This window comes from Oncorhynchus keta, chromosome 3, assembly GCF_023373465.1.
Source record: "Oncorhynchus keta strain PuntledgeMale-10-30-2019 chromosome 3, Oket_V2, whole genome shotgun sequence".
Taxonomy (NCBI): domain Eukaryota; kingdom Metazoa; phylum Chordata; class Actinopteri; order Salmoniformes; family Salmonidae; genus Oncorhynchus; species Oncorhynchus keta.
Window position 1 is genome coordinate 8,194,894 of NC_068423.1, and position 19,225 is coordinate 8,214,118.

Sequence of the window (19,225 nt, forward strand, 5' to 3'; positions counted from 1 at the left end):
AATGGCAGCAATAGACTCTCAACAGGAAAAGTACTCAAATGTGGCTGTCGCAAAGACTCTGTCCTCTCTTTTTTTTCTTTTTCTATTCTTTCTCCTCCTCACACTTTATTTCCACTTTCCAAAACTGTAGGCATGTGCATTTAAACAAGAGAGTGGGAACGGGAGAGAGTAGCTGCAAGAAAGTGATATATTTGGGAGAATGGGAGAAAATTGGATTCTCGAGCATTCTACTAATGAAGCTTTACATGCAACCAAAAATATCACTATGGCTTGCAAAATCCACACTGTATCATCTAGGGCTACATTTGCAGTGCAGTAACACACCTGTTCAGTTATAAGCCTACCTTCTATCAGGACTATCATGATTCCTGTTTGTTCTCTGTTTCCAGGTATCTGGGCATTGAAGTTCCCCAATTGACTGACATCCAGAACTGAAATAGACAGGTAATAATGCCCTCACAATGTTGATATTTTTCTCCACTTTTAGTTTTAGAATTATTTTAGACCAATATTCAATCGATTGCAGTAAGTACCTTTCCAAGTAGTGCTTCCAGAAGTGCGTTTGTTTTGCACTGCAGTGGGATCCAGGTTGAAGGGACTTGACACTTGATTAGAATAAGTCAATCTGGTTGCAGTGAATACATGTCTTCTCAGTCAGATTTGCCTTCAGAACTAAACAGAGTAATGCCATGGGACACTTCTAAAGGCACTATCCTGATCTCCCATTGATTTAAATACCAGCCGTATTTTATTCTATCTATACTCAGGGTGCCCTTAAAAGGTCTTAAAGGGAAGATTAAGGACACCAGACTCAGGTGAACTAGTGGGTACCATTTTATGTCTCTATGTCCAGTATGAAGGAAGTTAGAGGTAGTTTCGCGAGACAATGCTAACCAGCGTTAGCACAATGACTGGAAGTCTAAGGGGACCTACTAGTTAACACTAGTTGGCATTGGCTGGAGAAACTACCTCTTATCTTCCTTACTCTAGGGAAGTAGATAAACAGCATCATTAGCAAAATCCCGAAGTATCCCTTTAAATTCAGTTTTTCGAAGGTCTTAAAAAATGTGACGGAGATGACTACAGTGTTTCTGTTACATTATGCTGCTACTAAGAGAGACAGTACAGGTGCATCAAAGCTGGGACGAGAGACTGAAAAAAAGATTCCATCTCCAGGCCATCCGACTGTTAAATAGTCACCAGTAGCCTGCCTCCGCCCAGTACCTTGCTCTGAACCTTAGTTACTGTAACTAGCCGGCTACCACCCGGTTCTCTACCCTGCACCTTAGAGACTGCTACCCTATGTACATAGTCATTGAACACTGGTCACTTTAATAATGTTTCTATACTGTTTTACCTACTTCACATGTACAGTTGAATTTGGACGTTTACATACACCTTAGCCATTTGCATTTAAACTTAGTTTTTCCACAATTCCTAACCTTTAATCCTCGTAAAAATTCCCTGTCTTAGGTCAGTTAGGAGCACCACTTTATTTTAAGAATGTGAAATGTCAGAATAATAGTAGAGAGAATTATTTATTTCAGCTTTTATTTCTTTCACCACATTCCCAGTGGGTCATAGACTCAATTAGTATTTGGTAGTATTGCCTTTAAATTTTTTAACTTGGGTCAAACATTTCGGGTAACTTTCCAAAAGCTTCCCACAGTAAGTTCTGGGTATTTTGGCCCATTCCTCCTGACAGAGCTGGTGTATTTGTAGTCCTTGCTCTCACACGCTTTTTCAGTTCTGCCCACAAATGTCCTATAGGATTGAGGTCAGGGCTTTGTGATGGCCACTCCAATACCTTGACTTTGTTGTCCTTAAGCCATTTTGCCACAACTTTGGAAGTATGCTTGTGGTCATTGTCCATTTGGAAGACCCATTTGCGACCAAGCTTTAACTTCCTGACTGATGTCTTGAGATGTTGCTTCAATATATCCACAGAATTTTCCTGCCTCATGATGCCATCTATTTTGTGAAGTGCACCAGTCCCTCCTGCAGCAAAGCACCCCCACAACATGATGCTGCCACCCCCGTGCTTCATGGTTGGGATGGTGTACTTCCCCCTTTATCCTCCCAAAATAACGATAGTCATTATGGCCAAACAGTTCTACTTTTGTTTCATCAGACCAGAGGTCATTTCTCCAAAAAGTACGATCTTTGACCCCATGTGCAATTGCAATTCGTAGGACTCGTTTTTACTGTGGATATAGATACGTTTGTCCCTGTTTCCTCCAGCATCTTCACAGGGTCCTTTGCTGTTGTTCTGGGATTGATTATCACTTTTCGCACCAAAGTACGTTCATCTCTAGGAGACAGAACGCGTCTCCTTCCTGAGCGGTATGACGGATGCGTGGTCCCATGGGGTTTATACTTGTGTACTATTGTCTGTTCAGATGAACGTGGTACCTTCAGGCATTTGGAAATTGCTCCTAAGGATGAACCAGACTTGTGGAGGTCTAAAAAAAAAATCTGAGGTCTTGGCTGATTTCTTTTGATTTTCCCATGATGTCAAGCAAAGAGGCACTGAGTTTGAAGGTAGGCCTTGAAATACATCCACAGGTACACCTCCAATTGACTCAAATTATGTCAATTAGCCTATCAGAAGCTTCTAAAGCCATGATATAATTTTCTGGAATTTTTCAAGCTGTTTAAAGGCACAGTCAACATAGTGTATGTAATCCTCTGACCCACTGTAATTGTGATACAGTGAATTATAAGTGAAATAATCTGTCTGTAAACAATTGTTGGAAAATGACTTGTGTCATGCACAAAGTAGATGTCCTAATTGACTTGCCAAAACTATAGTTTGTTAACAAGAAATTTGTCGAGTGGTTGAAAATGAGTTTTAATGACTCCAACCTAAGTGTATGTAAACTTCCGACTTCAACTGTATATACGGTAATCTAATCAAGGCTCATCCTATATACTGTTGTAACACCTTTCCTTTGCTGTACACAGCTTTTCTATTCATATACTGTCCATTTCACACCATTATATACATTCAGTGCATTCGGAAAGTATTCAGAACCCTTGACTTTTTCCACATTTGGTGACGTTACAGCCTTATTCTAAATTGGATTAAAATAGTCCCCCCCCCCCTCATCAATCTGTTCACAATACCCCATGACAAAGCAATACGTTTTTCGAAGTTTTTGCTAATTTATAATAATAATAAAAAATGTAATAATACATTTACATACAGTACTATTCAAAAGTTTGGATGCACCTACTCATTCCAGGGTTTTTCTTTATTTTTACTATTTTCTACATTGTAGAATAATAGTGAAGACATCAAAGCTATGAAATAACATATATGGAATCATTTAGTAACCAAAAAAGTGCTAAACAAATCAAAATATATACTTGAGATTCTTCAAAGTAGCCACCCTTTGCCTTGATGACACCTTTGCACACTCTTGGCATTCTCTCAACCAGCTTCACCTGGAATGGTTTTCCAACAGTCTTGAAGGAGGTCCCACATATACTGAGCACTTGTTGGCTGCTTTTCCTTCACTCTGCCGTCCAACTCATCCCAAACCATCTTAATTGGGTTAAGGTCGGGGGATTCTGGAGGCCAGGTCATCTGATGCAGCACTCCATCACTCTCCTTGGTCATATAGCCCTTACACAAAAAAAATTTTTAATTTTTTTTTTTTGCGTTTTACATTATTGTTCAGTATAGTATTGGTATTAAAGCCAAAATTTGGAACACTTAGCGTTTGTGATCTAGCTAATGATTAGCCTAAACAAATGCAGTTGGGCAATGCAGTTGGGCAACCCCATGCTTCAGCCATCTATAGCCTAGCCACTATGCTACTACATCCGTTAGGCTACAGGAGAATGCTCATTGCTAAAAAGCACACCTGCCTGACAATATGAACCATGTAGGCTATAGCTCTTGGTGAAAGAGCCAGCCCTAAAAAAATACGACTTTTTGCCAACATGGGCTCATTTCTGGAGGGGGAAATTAGCAGTTGTGTGGCACACTATTGTGGAAATTCTGCCACCACAACACGCAGCCCTCAAAATTAGTATTAAATTACATTTCAAGTGGCATAAAAAGGTCTTAAATCCAACTTCATGGAACCTGCACATACCCTGATACTGTATTATTATTTAGCTAGCATCTCCTCTTGGATATGTTATGCGGTATACAAAGACAAAACAAATAACCGGGGCTGGAAACACTTTACAATAAAAATACTTCAGTTAAGCAGGTCTCTGGCCACAGTTAGTAACTCATTTTGGCATGGATGGAATCTGTCCTGCTTGAATATTGGCAGAGGGACATTGCTTCAATTCATGCTCTCTTCTTCGGTCTATAGACAAAGAAAAGCCTTGCGTTTAAATTTGCCTGTGTTTTGTTCCCGTTTTGTCTCCAAGGCCTTAGTGAATCCCAATGACATGTAAGATTAAAAATCCTGTCGTTCGCTATGTAAACAGTGGCGTCTCGCCACAGCCATTCGAGCTCGTCAGAAGGGCCCACCGCATCATCTAGCTCCCAACGGCCCCCTCGAAATAGAGTGACTGACTCCTTTTTCTTCAGAGACATATTTAGATTAAGTCACATTTATGGTCTGCACCATAATACATGGTTAGGCTGGTTAGGCTGTTTTGATCACAAAACATCACCATATGTACTGTGACCTGCATGACATGGTGGAAGGAAAATACTTACCCGAAACTTTCGGCCCCAGTTTATATTTCCTTTCTGTTTTAGCTACTGTTTTCGACCATTTATTTTGGGTGGGTGGTTTAAATCGGGTGGGAAATCTTAACCTCGTAACTTGTGTGGTGGATGCAGGCTTTTGTTCCAGCCAAGCAGTGATTCTGCTTATCAACTTAACACTGTCTTCCATCTTGGTAAGATTGCCCCAAACCTGGTTTAAATGAAGCAAGCCCAATCTTTAATTGAGGGAAAATGTAATGTATGAAACTCAATGTCTGTGTCTGACCATATGTGTGCGACTCTGTCAATGATGTTTCTGAGAACATGATAAATTCTCCGTCCCTCTTTCGTCATCCCTCTGTCTTTATGCTTTCTTTATCCTCCACCAGCGGGCACTTGGCCCCCAGACAACAGCTCCTTTCATCCCTCTCTGACTCCCCACAGCCTGCCCTCCAGTTGGGCACCAGCCCGTCAGTCCTGCCCTTGTTCCATAGGGGAATGCTGTAGCCCAGCTGGGCCACACCCCGCTTAATTATGGTGAGTTGTACAATATGTCCCAGAGAGAAATCTCTCTCGAGAAACGGCACAGAAAATAAACACACAAAGTGCAATTCAAATAATTGAACCGACACCGGTCTATTAGTTATTTACCGACATTTAGCGACATTTAGGTTAATCGCTCATGACTAGGCACTTCAGATCTTCAGTGGTGGACTGAGTCATCCCTGCCCCCGACCCTAGCCTTGGCCCGTTTGCTTTTTTTAGCCGGAGCACTTGCCCTTGCGCTAGATCTGTCACAGTCTCTCGCCCTGACCCTGGTATGATTCTTGCCCTTGTTCTGGTCTAGTTTGCACCCTGGCTCTAGCCTTGTCCCTGCTCTTTACCCTGGCTCCTGGCCCTAGCCTGACCATCATCATGGTCTTGTTCTGACTCTGACCCTACCTGTAGTTTAGGTTCAGAGATAAGTTACTGCAAACCACACGGCCCGACCTAAAAGCACCTTACAGGCATCCCAGCGTGTCCCACATTCTTTCCTTCCAGAACAGCAGGGCATTGGGATCAATGCAAAAGGAACATCAGAAGTAGGCTTGGGCAGTATCCAAATTTTACATCCTTCTCTTATCCCTGGATTTACGGTATTACCGGCATAGCACACAAGGGGGTTCTAAAAACGCAAAAAAAGCCCAATGGGCGTCTATTACCAGAATGCTAACAAAATCATAACCAACTAATAGCGAAATCATATAAACTCTGTTAGCTAAATGCTAATGAGCGAAAACGAACATAAACTAGGTGCAATGATAGGCAAATCCAGTTTCTAAAGTTATACAAGCATAGCTAGTAGCTACCGAATTTCATTTTCGTTGAGTGGACATTTACAAGCGAAAGTGAGCCGAGGGGAGGAGAACAGAGAAAAAAAACGCTAGTGGGAAGCACAAGGAAAAAATGGCAACTACAGATAACTCATCCAGAGCTCTTTGACTTCTGGCAGAAATCCATTGTAAGATATCAGATAGCAAACATTTAGTAGTGAGTGTAGCTTCATTGTCTCATGTCCGCCTCTTAACAGAGACTTGCCAATAGATACAGTGCTTTCGGAAAGTTTTCAGACCCCTTGACTTTTTCCACATCATCAGTCTACACACAATATCCCATAATGTCAAAGCAAAAACGTTTTTTTAGACATTTTTGCAAAACAAAATTGAAATATGACATTTACATAAGTATTCAGATCCTTTACTTAGTAACTGAAGCACCTTTGACAGCGATTACAGCCTCGAGTCTTCTTGTGTATGACGCTACAAGCTTGGCACCCCTATATTTGGGGAGTTTCCCATTATTTTCATCAAGGATCTCATCAAGGATCAAGGTTTTCATCAAGGATCTCTCTGTACTTTGCTTCGTTCATCTTTCCCTCGATCCTGACTAGACTCCCAGTCCCTGCCACTGAAAAACATCCCCACAGGATGAGGCTGGCACCACCATGCTTCACCATAGGGATGGTGCCAGGTTTCCTCCAGACATGGCGCTTGGCATTCAGGCCAAAGAGTTCAATCTTGGTTTCATCAGACCAGAGAATCTTGTATCTCATGGTCAGAGAGTCATGTATGTGCCTTTTGGCAAACTCCAAGCGGGCTGTCATGTCCCTTTTACTGAGGAGTGGCTTACATCTGGCCTCTCTACCATAAAGGCCTGATTGGTGGGGTGCTGCAGAGATGGTTGTCCTTCTGGAAGGTTCTCACATCTCCACAGAGGAACTATGGAGCTCTATCAGAGTGACCATTGGGTGCTTGGTCACCTCCCTGAAGATTCTTGGTAGTTCCAAACTTCTTCCATTTAGGCCACTGTGTTCTTGGGGACCTTCAAGGGTGCAGACATTTTTTGATACCCTTACCCAAATCTGTGCCTCAACCCAATCCTGTCTCGGATGTCTATGGACAATTTCTTCATCCTCATGGCTTGGTTCTTGCCCTGCCATGCACTGTCAACTGTGGGACCTTATATAGACAGGTGTGTTCCTTTTCAAATCACGTCCAATCAATTGAATTTACCTCAGGTGGACTCCAATCAAATTGTAGAAACATCTCAAGGATGATCAATGGAAACAGGATGCACCTGAGCTCAATTTCGAGTCTCATAGCAAAGGGTCTGAATACTTATGTAAATAAGGTATTTCTGTTTTTTTTATTTTTTATTATAAATGAACAAAAATGTAAAAAACAACAACTGTTTTCTCTTTTTCATTATGGGGTATTGTGTGTAGATTGATTAGGAAAACATTTAATTTAATACATTTTAGAATAAGGCTGTAATGCAACAAAATGTGCAAAAAGTCAAGGGGTCTGAATACTTTCCGAATGCATTGTATAGACCGCTATAGACTCACCAGCTCCAGCTTTCTCCCATTGTGTTATTTACAAACAAACGTGACTGGATCAACTGTTCTGGGGAACTACGGTAGGCTTCATAATGTAAAATAATGTGACAGGTGAAATGAGGAACGCAATCTGCTTTATCTCCTAACGTATTGCACAAGTTGACTGCAGGTATGAACTTAAAAGGTAGCTACACATATTAAAATGTATTGAAAAACTTAAAAGAAAGAGAAAGACATAACTGAAGTGGCACTGACAGGATTTGAATACTCGTCACCAGGGCGATATGTGGCCTAGAGTTTACAGCACTGCCACTAAACTAGACTCCAGCACCAGGACCAGTTCTTTGTTATTTATCATTGTCAGCACGCCTGAAAGAAAGGCGAAAATCGAGGTTGAGATACCCATACTTAAGTCTTGCTTTCTGAACTGAAGAGAGCAACTGATTTGAGATATATGTTTATTTGATGGATTGTCGTGCTCCTGAGTTACAGCTACAGGCCTTGTCATGATTATAACTTCTAGAGGAAACCTGAGAAACATCCCAGATGAAACACTGTTTAAATGTGTCACTGCAACCTTAAAGATCCTCAATGATGTCACCATTGCCCTTGATTCTAAGCAATGTTGTTCTGCTATTTTTATTGATTTGGCCAAAGCTTTTGATACAGTAGACCATTCCGTTCTTGTGGGCCGGCTAAGAAGTATTGGTGTCTCTGAGGGTCTATGGTCTGGTTTGCTAACTACCTCTCTCAAAGAGTGCAGTGTATGAAGTCAGAACATCTGCTGTCTCAGCCACTGCCTGTCACCAAGGGTGTACCCCAAGGCTCGATCCTAGGCCCCACGCTCTTCTCAATTTACATCAACAACATAATTCAGGCAGTAGGAAGCGCTCTCATCCATGTATATGCAGATGACACAGTCTTATACTCAGCTGACCCCTCTCCGGATGTTGTGTTAAACGCTCTACAGCAAAGCTTTCTTGGTGTCCAACAAGCTTTCTCTGTCCTTAACCTTGTTCTGAACACCTCCAAAACAAAGTCATGTGGTTTGGTAAGAAGAATGCTCCACTCCCCACAAGTGTGATTACTACTTCTGAGAGTTTAGAGCTTGAGGTAGTCACCTCATACAAGTACTTGGGAGTATGGCTAGACGGTACACTGTCCTTCTGTCAGCACATATCAAAGCTGCAGGCTAAAGTTAAATCTAGACTTGGTTTCCTCTATCGTAATCGCTCCTCCTTCACCAGAGCTGCCAAACTAACCCTGATTCAGATGACCATCCTACCCATGCTAGATTACAGAGACATACTTTATAGATCGGCAGGTAAGGGTGCTCTCGAGCGGCTCGATGTTCTTTACCATTCCGCCATCAGATTTGCCACCAATGTTCCTTATAGGACACATCACTGCACTCTATACTCTTCTGTAAACTGGTCATCTCTGTATACCTGTCCGAAGACCCACTGGTTGATGCTTATTTATAAAACTTTCTTTGGCCTCACTCCCCCCTATCTGAGATATCTACTGCAGCCCACATCCTCCACATACAACACCCGTTCTGCCAGTCACATTCTGTTAAAGGTCCCCAAAGCACACACATCCCTGGGTCACTCGTCTTTTCAGTTCGCTGCAGCTAGCGACTGGAACAAGCTGCAACTAACACTCAAACTGGACAGTTTTATCTCAATCTCTTCATTCGAAGACTCAATCATGGACACTCTTACTGACAGTTGTGGCTGCTTTGCCTGAAGTATTGTTGTCTCTACCTTCTTGCCCTTTGTGCTGTTGTCTGTGCCCAATAATGTTTGTATCCTGTTTTGTGCTGCTACCATGTTGTGCTGCTGCCATGTTGTGTTTCTACCATGTTGTTGTCATGTTGTGTTGCTACCATGCTGTGTTGTCATGTGTTCCTGCCATGTTATGTTGTTGTCTTAGGTCTCTCTTTATGTAGTGTTGTGTTGTCTCATGTCGTGATGTGTGTTTTGTCCTATATTTTTATATAATTTATTTATATTTTTAATCCCAGCCCTCGTACCTACAGGAGGCCTTTTGCCTTTTGGTAGGCCGTCACTGTAAATAAGAATTTGTTCTTAACTGACTTGCCTATTTAAGTAAATGTTAAATAAAATAAAAACTCAAATAAATATAAGTAAGGCTGCCCCCCCCCCCATGTCTTTGTTGAAGTCTTACACAAGTTGAAATGAGGGTCTTACTAAAGTCATAGCTTTCAGCGAAAGGCTATCTCTCCTTTTTCCTCTCTCTTGCAATACTCCGAAGCTGTGTTACAAAATATAGACCTTTCCTAACACTTCTCATGATTTTGCTGGTGCATGCAAGTATCCCATAAATGCGCAATGGCTTTTAGCCGGTCAAAATCACGGTTTCTGGGATAAATAAAAAACACTGTCTTCTTGCTTTGCAAGAACGTAAAGCTGATTTTGTGCGTTCAATAAAATGTTTATAAGCGAGAGTGAAAAAAACCTTAGGCTCGCTGCGAGAGGAATGTTGTTGACTTACCCTGGAAATCCCATTACGGGCTTTAATTCCTTACTGTACCTATTTAACGTACAGTACAATTTAACCAGCACCATCATGAAGTAACACTGAATCAACATTTCACTGTAAAGTCCAGATTTTCTCTGCCACTCACAAATCATTGCCCTCCTTTGGCTTATGCACTCTGCTGGATCTCTATGGCTTCAAATGAGTCAGCTGAAGCCCTGCTGTGTTGCACTGTCATGAAAGTAGACAAAAGGGACCAAAAAGAGGAGTAGTCGTCAGATCTGGAGTAGTACCCACTCCATCCAGGGGTCTTGTCCTATCGCCCCTTAACCCCTTCTTTAGGAGCAAACGGCTGAAGTGCCTCACTCTGCAAACCATAAGAAACCCGTTCGCCTTTCCTCTCAAAGTTTGGGGTCGTCTTAGAGAGGCACACACCGCACTGTTTTTTTTTTTTTCAAGTACCGATCCACAAATAGCTCTTTTACTCGAGCTGCAGGAAGCTGGAGGCTGCTGTTGTGGGGCTTTGAGACATGGCACCGGGGTGGGAAGGTGTGCTGTACTCTCCCGGTAACAATTTGAGTATATACGGCATCCACCAGTGCTCCGACCTCGCAACCAAAGCCACAAAGACTTTGACTGGCAGATTAGGATCAGACAGAATGTCGTGGAAGAATTTCTTCGAGATCCCAGAAATGATTTGAAATAGAGAATAGCTGTAAAATGCATTACTGCCACAAACCGATAATAATAGATATTATACCATTTGTCCCTACAGCATACTCCTTGAGGACAGCAGAGTCTCCGGTTAGAAACCTGGAAAGGAATCGATGTCAAACATTCGATCAAGTATTAAGGCACAGTATCAACACTGTAGCCCTTGGAACACTGTACTCTATCTTTTGATTGATCACTGAAATGATCCTGTTATTTAACTTTAGCGTGGTGGCGGATTTAGGAACAGTGTTCAATCTCCACACAGAGCCACCTCGTCTTTATTTTTCTGACTTCAAACTGTGGTACCATTGACTGTATCCAATCCCGCAAACCAACTTTCGTCGCCCTCTCTGAATTCTCTCGCAAAGTGTGTTTGTTGAGTACACCGAGTACAAAATGAGAGAGGAGTAAGAGGTTTCAGTGAGGACATGCTTAGTGAGTGGACCGGGGAGATAAAAGGGAATAACTTTCCATAGATCTGTCCGCTGGAATGTAGTTCTGTTCAAAGGGCTCAATGGTGACCCTGTTTCAGACCATGGATAGAATGCCATGACAATTGTTCCTGCTCATGTCACCCATGGTGTGTGTGTGTGTGTGTGTGTGTGTGTGTGTGTGTGTGTGTGTGTGTGTGTGTGTGTGTGTGTGTGTGTGTGTGTGTGTGTGTGTGTGTGTGTGTGTGTGTGTGTGTGTGTGTGTGTGTGTGTGTGTGTGTGTGTCATGAAATCCACATGGTCCCAGTTTTTCCAGATCTTCATTTCCACCCCCTTTGGCGATATACAGTAGAGCTTTATTTGGTTGCCAGATTTTGGCCTGTACGGCATTGGTTTGGTTCAACCTGAAGTATCTGGGTGAGAGGCTTAATCTATAATATACATTACTTACTGCTAACCATTCAATTAAGCCTCTTTAACCTCTGTTTGTGACATTTGCTGTAAATGTACATCTGTTCAACACTGATACTACATAGTCATGTATCAACCAAACCACATCATTAGAATCTACCATTAGTGAAGTTCAGAATGAGAAAATAACCTTCAGACGGGCTAAAAAGGAAGTAGATTTAGCCTTTAGTACCCTACAAAATGGGGCATGTTCAGTGAAGGCTTTGCTTGGATTTTCCCCACAAACGCTCCAGTTCTGTTGCACCTCTACCAGATGTTCTTCTGACGTTCAATCTCAAAGAGAAAGCAGAGGGGAAAAAATGGGAGATTGGAGGCATGGCAAAATACCAGAGCACCTTACTATCACAGACATCTGTGTTTTAAGAGTCTTTGGTTATTATTATTATGCGGCAGCTGCAGCCTAGATGATGGTGACCCATCCAGATGTGAAGGGTTGCACTGGACAATATCTCTTTCCTGACGTTGTAGAAAAGGTGTGTGTGGCCTAGACTTTTGGAGTCCACACTCATTCAGACAAAATCACACACATACACACACTCCTTGTGGGAACCCGAATGCACTCAGTCTGTGCCCCGAACACATGGGACGTTACACAACCCAGCCAGATGGTGCGTTTTTGGCAGGCGGCGTGACTGTTAATGAGACAGGTCATTATAGCGTCCAGGCCCCCATTCATTTCTTTCAGGGTTTAGGTACCATAGACCGCATGAAATAGCAGCCAGCCAAGTGTGGTCAGACGAGATCACTCCGTGATCAAAAATGCAAGTGGATCAAAAGCCGTTGTTTGTTTATCCAATGCAAAACAATGCGTAGGATAGATCTTTTTCACCATGTGCTCGTTGTAATAATTCCAGATGATTGTTTGTGCAGGGCCACACATAGCAGTTGTTCAAGGGACGGGTCAAGTGTATCCTCAAGCGTGGCCCTCTTCCCCTTTTCCTCTTTGTCTGTCTCTCTATTCCTATCCATCTCACTCATTCTCTTTCTCCCCCAGCACAGGCAAGTCAAGGGTACTCACATGTGACACCATATGAGACTAGACTCTGGAAGGGGGGGACACATGAAAACACACACACAATCTCCTCATAACTCAGGACCCTCTCAGTATTCCCGCCTTGCATCAATGACTCGGGGAGACTTCGTTGGCACTTAAGCAGCCGGCCAGGGAGAGATGGATGGAGACAGTGAAGTTGGAGGTCGCTTAGGGTTAGCCCAGTAGGTCCGTGGAGTAGGACACGAAAACCTGTGCAAGCCGTTAGTGAGCTAGCATAAGGCTAACCGTAACCCACTTCTCCCTCTTGCAGCTGAGTGTGCAAGCTAACTACTCAAGCCTCCATAGTGTCGACTGTTGTTGTGTTTCCTCCTGCTGCTACTCCACACAGCGAGTGTGTTTTTGCCTCAAGCAACACTTCACCTCAGCCTACACTAACTCGAGTCGCTAATTGCAGCACACAGAACTGTGTTAGGATGCGGCCAAGCTATATTTAAAAGCAAAAACGATGCGCACTCGTGTTTTAATTCAATTATCACGAAGGGGAAGAAACGCTCATTCTGTCGTTTTTTTCTTCTCTCGTATTTGCTCGTGGGCACGACTAACTGTTCCCTTGATGAGGCTTTCTGGGTTTCGTGGATGTTGTTTGGACAAAGCGACTGATGTCATTTTAGCACTAACGACTGGAGATGAATTAGGGACTTCACAATGAAAAGATGAACCATTCAAGATGCAATTTGACTTAACACAAAATAGAAAGCCTATCATTTTCCAAATTATCCCTGAAAGATAAACAAAAACAGTGAGGATAGATATAGTTTCCGTGTGAGGTGAGAGAAGATAATAATATCAGGCCAAACAAAAAAAGACTAAATTAGCCCTTTGGTGATTGTTAACGTGTTTGTGGACAGTTTCTTCAGGCCCCAAAGTACTCACAGGTTGTTGCTTATTTGTGTCGTGTTAAATCTGCACTCAAATGAAAAATGTACAGCGTAAAACAGTATCAAGATAGAAACCCATTCAGTATGTCAAAGTGTGTTACTGTACCCTGTAAATTCCTCAATTGAAAGGCACTCCTTGAGATGTCTGAAAGTAAATCATTAAAGTGCTATAATCTATGTGCTAATGCGCTTACCATTATGAACAAGTACATGTAGGTAATGGGGTTACCACAGTCAATCATAGTTTCCATTAAATGCATGACTCGGGTGTGAATCCTATAGGGATTGTAGGCATTTAGACGGATGCCCCTTATAGGGGTTTGAAGGCAGATTCCAAATGCCACGGTGCTTATGGGTTCAAAAAAGGTCTCGCCATTTCCAATTTAGTTTAGAAATAATTGAATAGCCAGGCCTTTCGTGTTTTGAGAAGGGAAGGATTTCAGATAATTATCCATATTCATCCAATGTTCTACCTTACCACCACCACTGCTCCTCTTGCTTGGCCAGTTATCTTTACCCCACTTCTACCCCTACCTAACCACAACCACAAACTAACAGTATTTCTTAAGATTGACAATGAAAGCTAGCTTAAATTTGTCCAACATTACATTAGCTTGCTGGCTGAGCTAGTCACATATAAAACGAATGGGATGCTGCTAACCAACCAACCAGCTAGCTTGTGCTGCACACACAATGCTGAATACATCCACAAAAAGCAAATAGTCTGGGTAGCCAATTGACTAGATGTTCAGGAATCTTATGGCTTGGGGGTAGAAGCTGTTTAGAAGCCTCTTGGACCTAGACATGGCGCTCCGGTACCGTTTGCCGTGCAGTAGCAGAGAGAAGATGACTAGGGTGGCTGGCGTCTTTGACATTTTTTAGGGCCTTCCTCTGACACCGCCTGGTATAGAGGGCCTGGATGGCAGGAGGCTTGGCCCCAGTGATGTACTGGGCCGTTCGCACTACCCTCTGGAATGCCTTGCGGTTGGAAGCCGGGCAGTTACCATACCGGGCAGTGTTGCAACCAGTTAGGATGCTCTCGATGGTGCAGCTGTAGAACCTTTTGAGGATCTGAGGACCTATGCCAAATCTTTTCAGTCTCCTGAGGGGGGATAAGTTTTGTCGTGCACTCTTCACAACTGTCTTGTTGTGCATGGACCATGTTAGTTTGTTGATGATGTGGACACCAAGGACCTTGGAGGTCTCAACCTGCTCCACTGCAGCCCCGTCGATGAGAATGGGGGTGTGCTCGGTCCTCTTTTTCCTGTAGTCCACAATCATCCCCTCTTGATCACGTTGAGAGAGAGGTTGTTGTCCTGGCACCACACGGTCAGGTCTCTGACCTCCCTATAGGCTGCCTCATCGTTGTCGGTGATCAGGCCTACCACTGTTGTGTCATCAGCAAACTTAATGATGTTGTTGGAGTCGTGCCTGGCTGTACAGTCATGAGTGAACAGGGAGTACAGGAGGGGACTGAGCATGCACCCCTGACGGGCCCCCGTGTTGAGGATCAGCATGGTGGATGTGTTGTTACCTACCCTTACCACCTGGGGGCGGCCCGTCAGAAAGTCCAGGATCCAGTTGCAGAGGGAGGTGTTTAGTCCCATGGTCCTTAGCTTATTGATGAGCTTTGAGGACACTATGGTGTTGAACGCTGAGCTGTCATCGATGAACAGCATTCTCACACAGGTGTTCCTTTTGTCCAGGTGGGAAAGGGCAGTGTAGATTGCAATAGAGATGGCATCATCTGTGGATCTTTAAATGTTGTCTTTTTTGAACCTTTATTTAACTAGTAGGCAAGTCAGTTAAGAACAAATTCTTATTTTCAATGACGGCCTAGGAGCAGTGGGTTAACTGCCTGTTCAGGGGCAGAACGACAGATTTGTACCTTGTCCGCTCGGGGATTCAAACTTGCAACCTTTCGGTTACTAGTCCAATGCTCTAACCACTAGGCTACCCTGCCGCCCCTGTTGGTGCGGTATGCAAATTGGAGTGGGTCTAGGGTTTCTGGGATGATGGTGTTGATGTGAGCCATGACCAGTGCTACGGGTCGGTAGTCATTTAGGCAGGTTACCTTAGTGTTCTTGGGCACAGGGACTATGGTGGTCTGCTTAAAACATGCTGGTATTACAGACTCGGACAGGGAGAGGGTGAAAATGTCAGTGAAGACACTTGCCAGTTGGTCAGCACATGCTCGCAGTACATATCCTGGTAATCCGTCTGGCTCTGCGGCCTTGTGAATGTTGACCTGTTTAAAGGTCTTACTCACGTCAGCTGCGGAGAGCGTGATCACTCTGCCTTCCAAAACAACTGGTGCTCTCATACATGTTTCAGTGTTATTTGCCTCGAAGCGAGCATAGAAGTAGTTTAGCTCGTCTGGTAGGCTCGTCTGGTAGGCTCATGTCACTTGCAGCTCTCGGCTGTGCTTCCATTGCTTCTGGTTGGGGTATGTATGTATGGTCACTGTGGGGACGACATCATCGATACCCTTATTGATGAAGCAAATGACTGATGTGGTGTATTCCTCAATGTCATCGGAAGAATCCCGGAACATGTTCCAGTCTGTGATAGCAAAACAGTCCTGTAGTTTAGCATTTGCTTCCTCTGACAATTTTTTTATTTATCTAGCCAATGGTGCTTCTGGGTGTAATTTTTGCTTGTAAGCTGGAATCAGAAGGATAGAATTGTGGTCAGATTTGCCAAATGGAGGTTTAGGGAGAGCTATGAATGTGTCTCTGTGTGTGGAGTAAAGGTGCTCCAGAGTTTTTTTCCCTCTGGTTGCACATTTAACATGCTGATAGAAATTTGGTAAGATGGATTTAAGTTTCTCTGCATTAAAGTCCCCGGCTACTAGATTCGCCGCCTCTGGGTGAGCGTTTTCTTGTTTTCCTATGGCAGAATACAGCTCATTCAATGCTGTCTTAGTGCCAGGCTCTAACTGTGGTGGTGTGTAAACAGCTACAAAGAATATAGATGAAAAGTCTCTCGGTAGGTATTGTGGTCTACAGCTTATCATGAGATACTCTACCTCAGGCGAGCAATAGCTCGAGACTTCTGACAGCCGATGTGCTTGCACATAATTTGTTATTTTTTCTGACAATTGCAAATAATTAAATCACTGTCACAACGTGTAATAATTTAGCTCACAAAATTTATATTTCATAGAGAATCAATGGGATAGTAGTGATATCATAAATTAGGGAACTATGTTTTCATTTTTGAATGGCAGATGCTCGGGAATCCTACAGGACAGATGAGGGATGAGCATTTCGCAGGAGTGACGTGATCTCACGTTCGACAATGGGGTTACCCTCTATATTACCCTAGTATTTCCCATCAGGCATCAGTCAGTCACCCTCAGTTAGCTGCTGGTGTCCTTGGATGTGGGAGGGCGTTATGAAGATCCAACACATGACCCAGTTGTGAACAGCTAAAGTGTCTGTGCGTGAAAAACATGGCAAGACATACTAGTAGTACAAGACAAAATATCGACAGGACAATTCATTTATTTTTGTTGATTGATAATTGTTTTACGGTTTTTAATTCTCTCTTTGTAACATAAGTCTATTTCCTGGCTATGGTTCCGCTCTGTTTGTTTGGGTATGTTTGCACTTCTAGTAAGTTTGCCCACTTTGGTTCACCAGTTATGTGGGCTTATGTATTTGTTTTTGGCACCTCTATTGTGTTCCATAACTTTGCTATGGTGTTTGCGATTTTTAAACATATCTGACCATTTTCCATTGCTGTGGATAGCCAACCAAGACAAATGGTTTACTTTGAGCATCATGTTGTTATAGTAGACAATTTATTCTGGCCGCCTAAAAATGGAAGGGGAAAACCCACTGGTTTCCTGTGAATATTGAGGGAGCGTCATCACACACACAAGTTTTGTTCTTCTCTCCTCATGGGGACCTGACATATATTTCCATTAAAAATCTAAATTTCCCTAACCCCTTAACCTAACCCTAACCCTAACCTTAACCCGTAAACCAAACTATAAACAAAACTCCTAACCCTAAACCTAACCATTAAGCCCTTACCCCAACCCTAATTGTAACCCTAACCCCTAAACTTAAAATAATCCTTTGTCCTCCCCCACACACACACACACACACATACACTCTTCACTTTGACTGTTGTTTTCCGTGTGGGCAGGGTAAGGTCATTTAGGCCATCCAGCCACGCCTGAAGACTTCCCTTCACTAGCATTCACGTCACCACTCCCCAGTTTACCCTCGTCAAGATACTGTACATTAAAATATAAAGAATCAAGAAAATAGAAAATGGAAACCCCAAAACACACTTATCTGAAACCAATTTGGTACATCAATTGTGTAAAAGTAGAATAAGGGAATATATAGAAACAAATCATGCCTACACACTACACTGTATGTAGTTTTTTACAGAGGTGTAAAAAGCCACTCCTGTAAACCAACACAGTAACTTCTCTTTCTTCCTCACTTATCTTGCTCCTGACTATGTATACAATAGCACTGGTGAGGTCCTTTTCAATACATGCCTCCACTCTATATAGGGGGGAGGGGTGACACTGAAAAATGTACTGTGGCTTGTGGAAGGATCATGTGTGTGTGTGATTCTGATTCCTTTATACTACTCTACCCTGTGGACATGAAATAATAGCAATTATGGTTAAGCATTCCTTGGTTATCATTACTCTTCCGTTTGTTTACTGTAGTGTGTGTTTAGACATTAGCAGGAAGGTCATACTATTAAAAGGCAACAAGGATAAACTTGTGTTGTTATTGGGATGAACACACCGTGTGAGACAATGACAGGGCATATGTATGCCTGTGTTGTGTTATTGAAGTGTGTGTACATGAAGTGAGTTTGTGTCTGACTGCGTGTCTGAGTGTGTGCTGTGTGTCCCAGATACATTCCTCAGTAAAGTACATTTGAAGATCAATCCAAGCCGTGTGTTTTCACTTTAGGTCTGGCTAAAGAAGTATGTACATGCTCCTTTCCCTTAGCTGCCAGAGAGGAGAGAAAAGCACTGTCAGAACATACCAGAGGAGAAGGATGTCTTAACCTTTAGTTATAGGTGTGTGTTTGTGTGTGTGTTATTCTGATTCCTTATACTGCGCTCCCCTGTGGACGTTTTGTAACAATAGCAATTACGGTTAAGCATTCCTTGGTTATCATTGCTTTTCCGTTTGTTTACTTGTAGTGTGTGTTTAAACATCAGCAGGAGGGTCATACTATTAAAGACCTGCTGTTTTCAACTCTCTAGAGACAGCAGGAGAAGGAAGAGATAATCTGAATGATCGGCTATGAAAAGCCAACTGACATTTACTCCTAGCTTATTGATAACCGTGATAATTTTTGTCACTATAAACGTGATATGAAATTTTCATACCACTTAATCTCTAATTGTCTCTGTAAAATGTATATAGTATGTATAAACTGGAAGTATTGTGACATTGAGGAGTATACCACCTCAGTCATCGGCTTCATCAAAAGGTGCATCAACAACGGCGTCCCCACAGTGACTGTACGTACATATCTCAACCAGTAGCCATGGATTACAGGCAACATCCACATCGAGCTAAAGGCCGGAGCTGCCGCTTTCAAGGAGCGGGACACTAATCCGGAAGCTTTTAACAG

General features: G+C 42.9%; 1 protein-coding gene across 6 annotated transcripts in view; it reads left to right on the forward strand.

The window, feature by feature from the left end:
* The window catches only part of LOC118364851 (gap junction gamma-1 protein-like), a 44,592-nt gene that overhangs the window by 1,809 nt on the left and 23,558 nt on the right, over positions 1-19,225 (forward strand). For 2 of the 6 annotated variants that reach the window (XM_035746654.2, XM_035746631.2), the window contains exons 2-3: positions 390-444; positions 5,065-5,212. The gene's annotated coding sequence lies outside the window, so the exon portion shown is untranslated. The remainder of the gene's footprint in view (positions 1-389; positions 445-5,064; positions 5,213-19,225) is intronic. The other 4 variants (XM_035746661.2, XM_035746637.2, XM_035746646.2 and 1 more) reach the window with 2 other exon arrangements.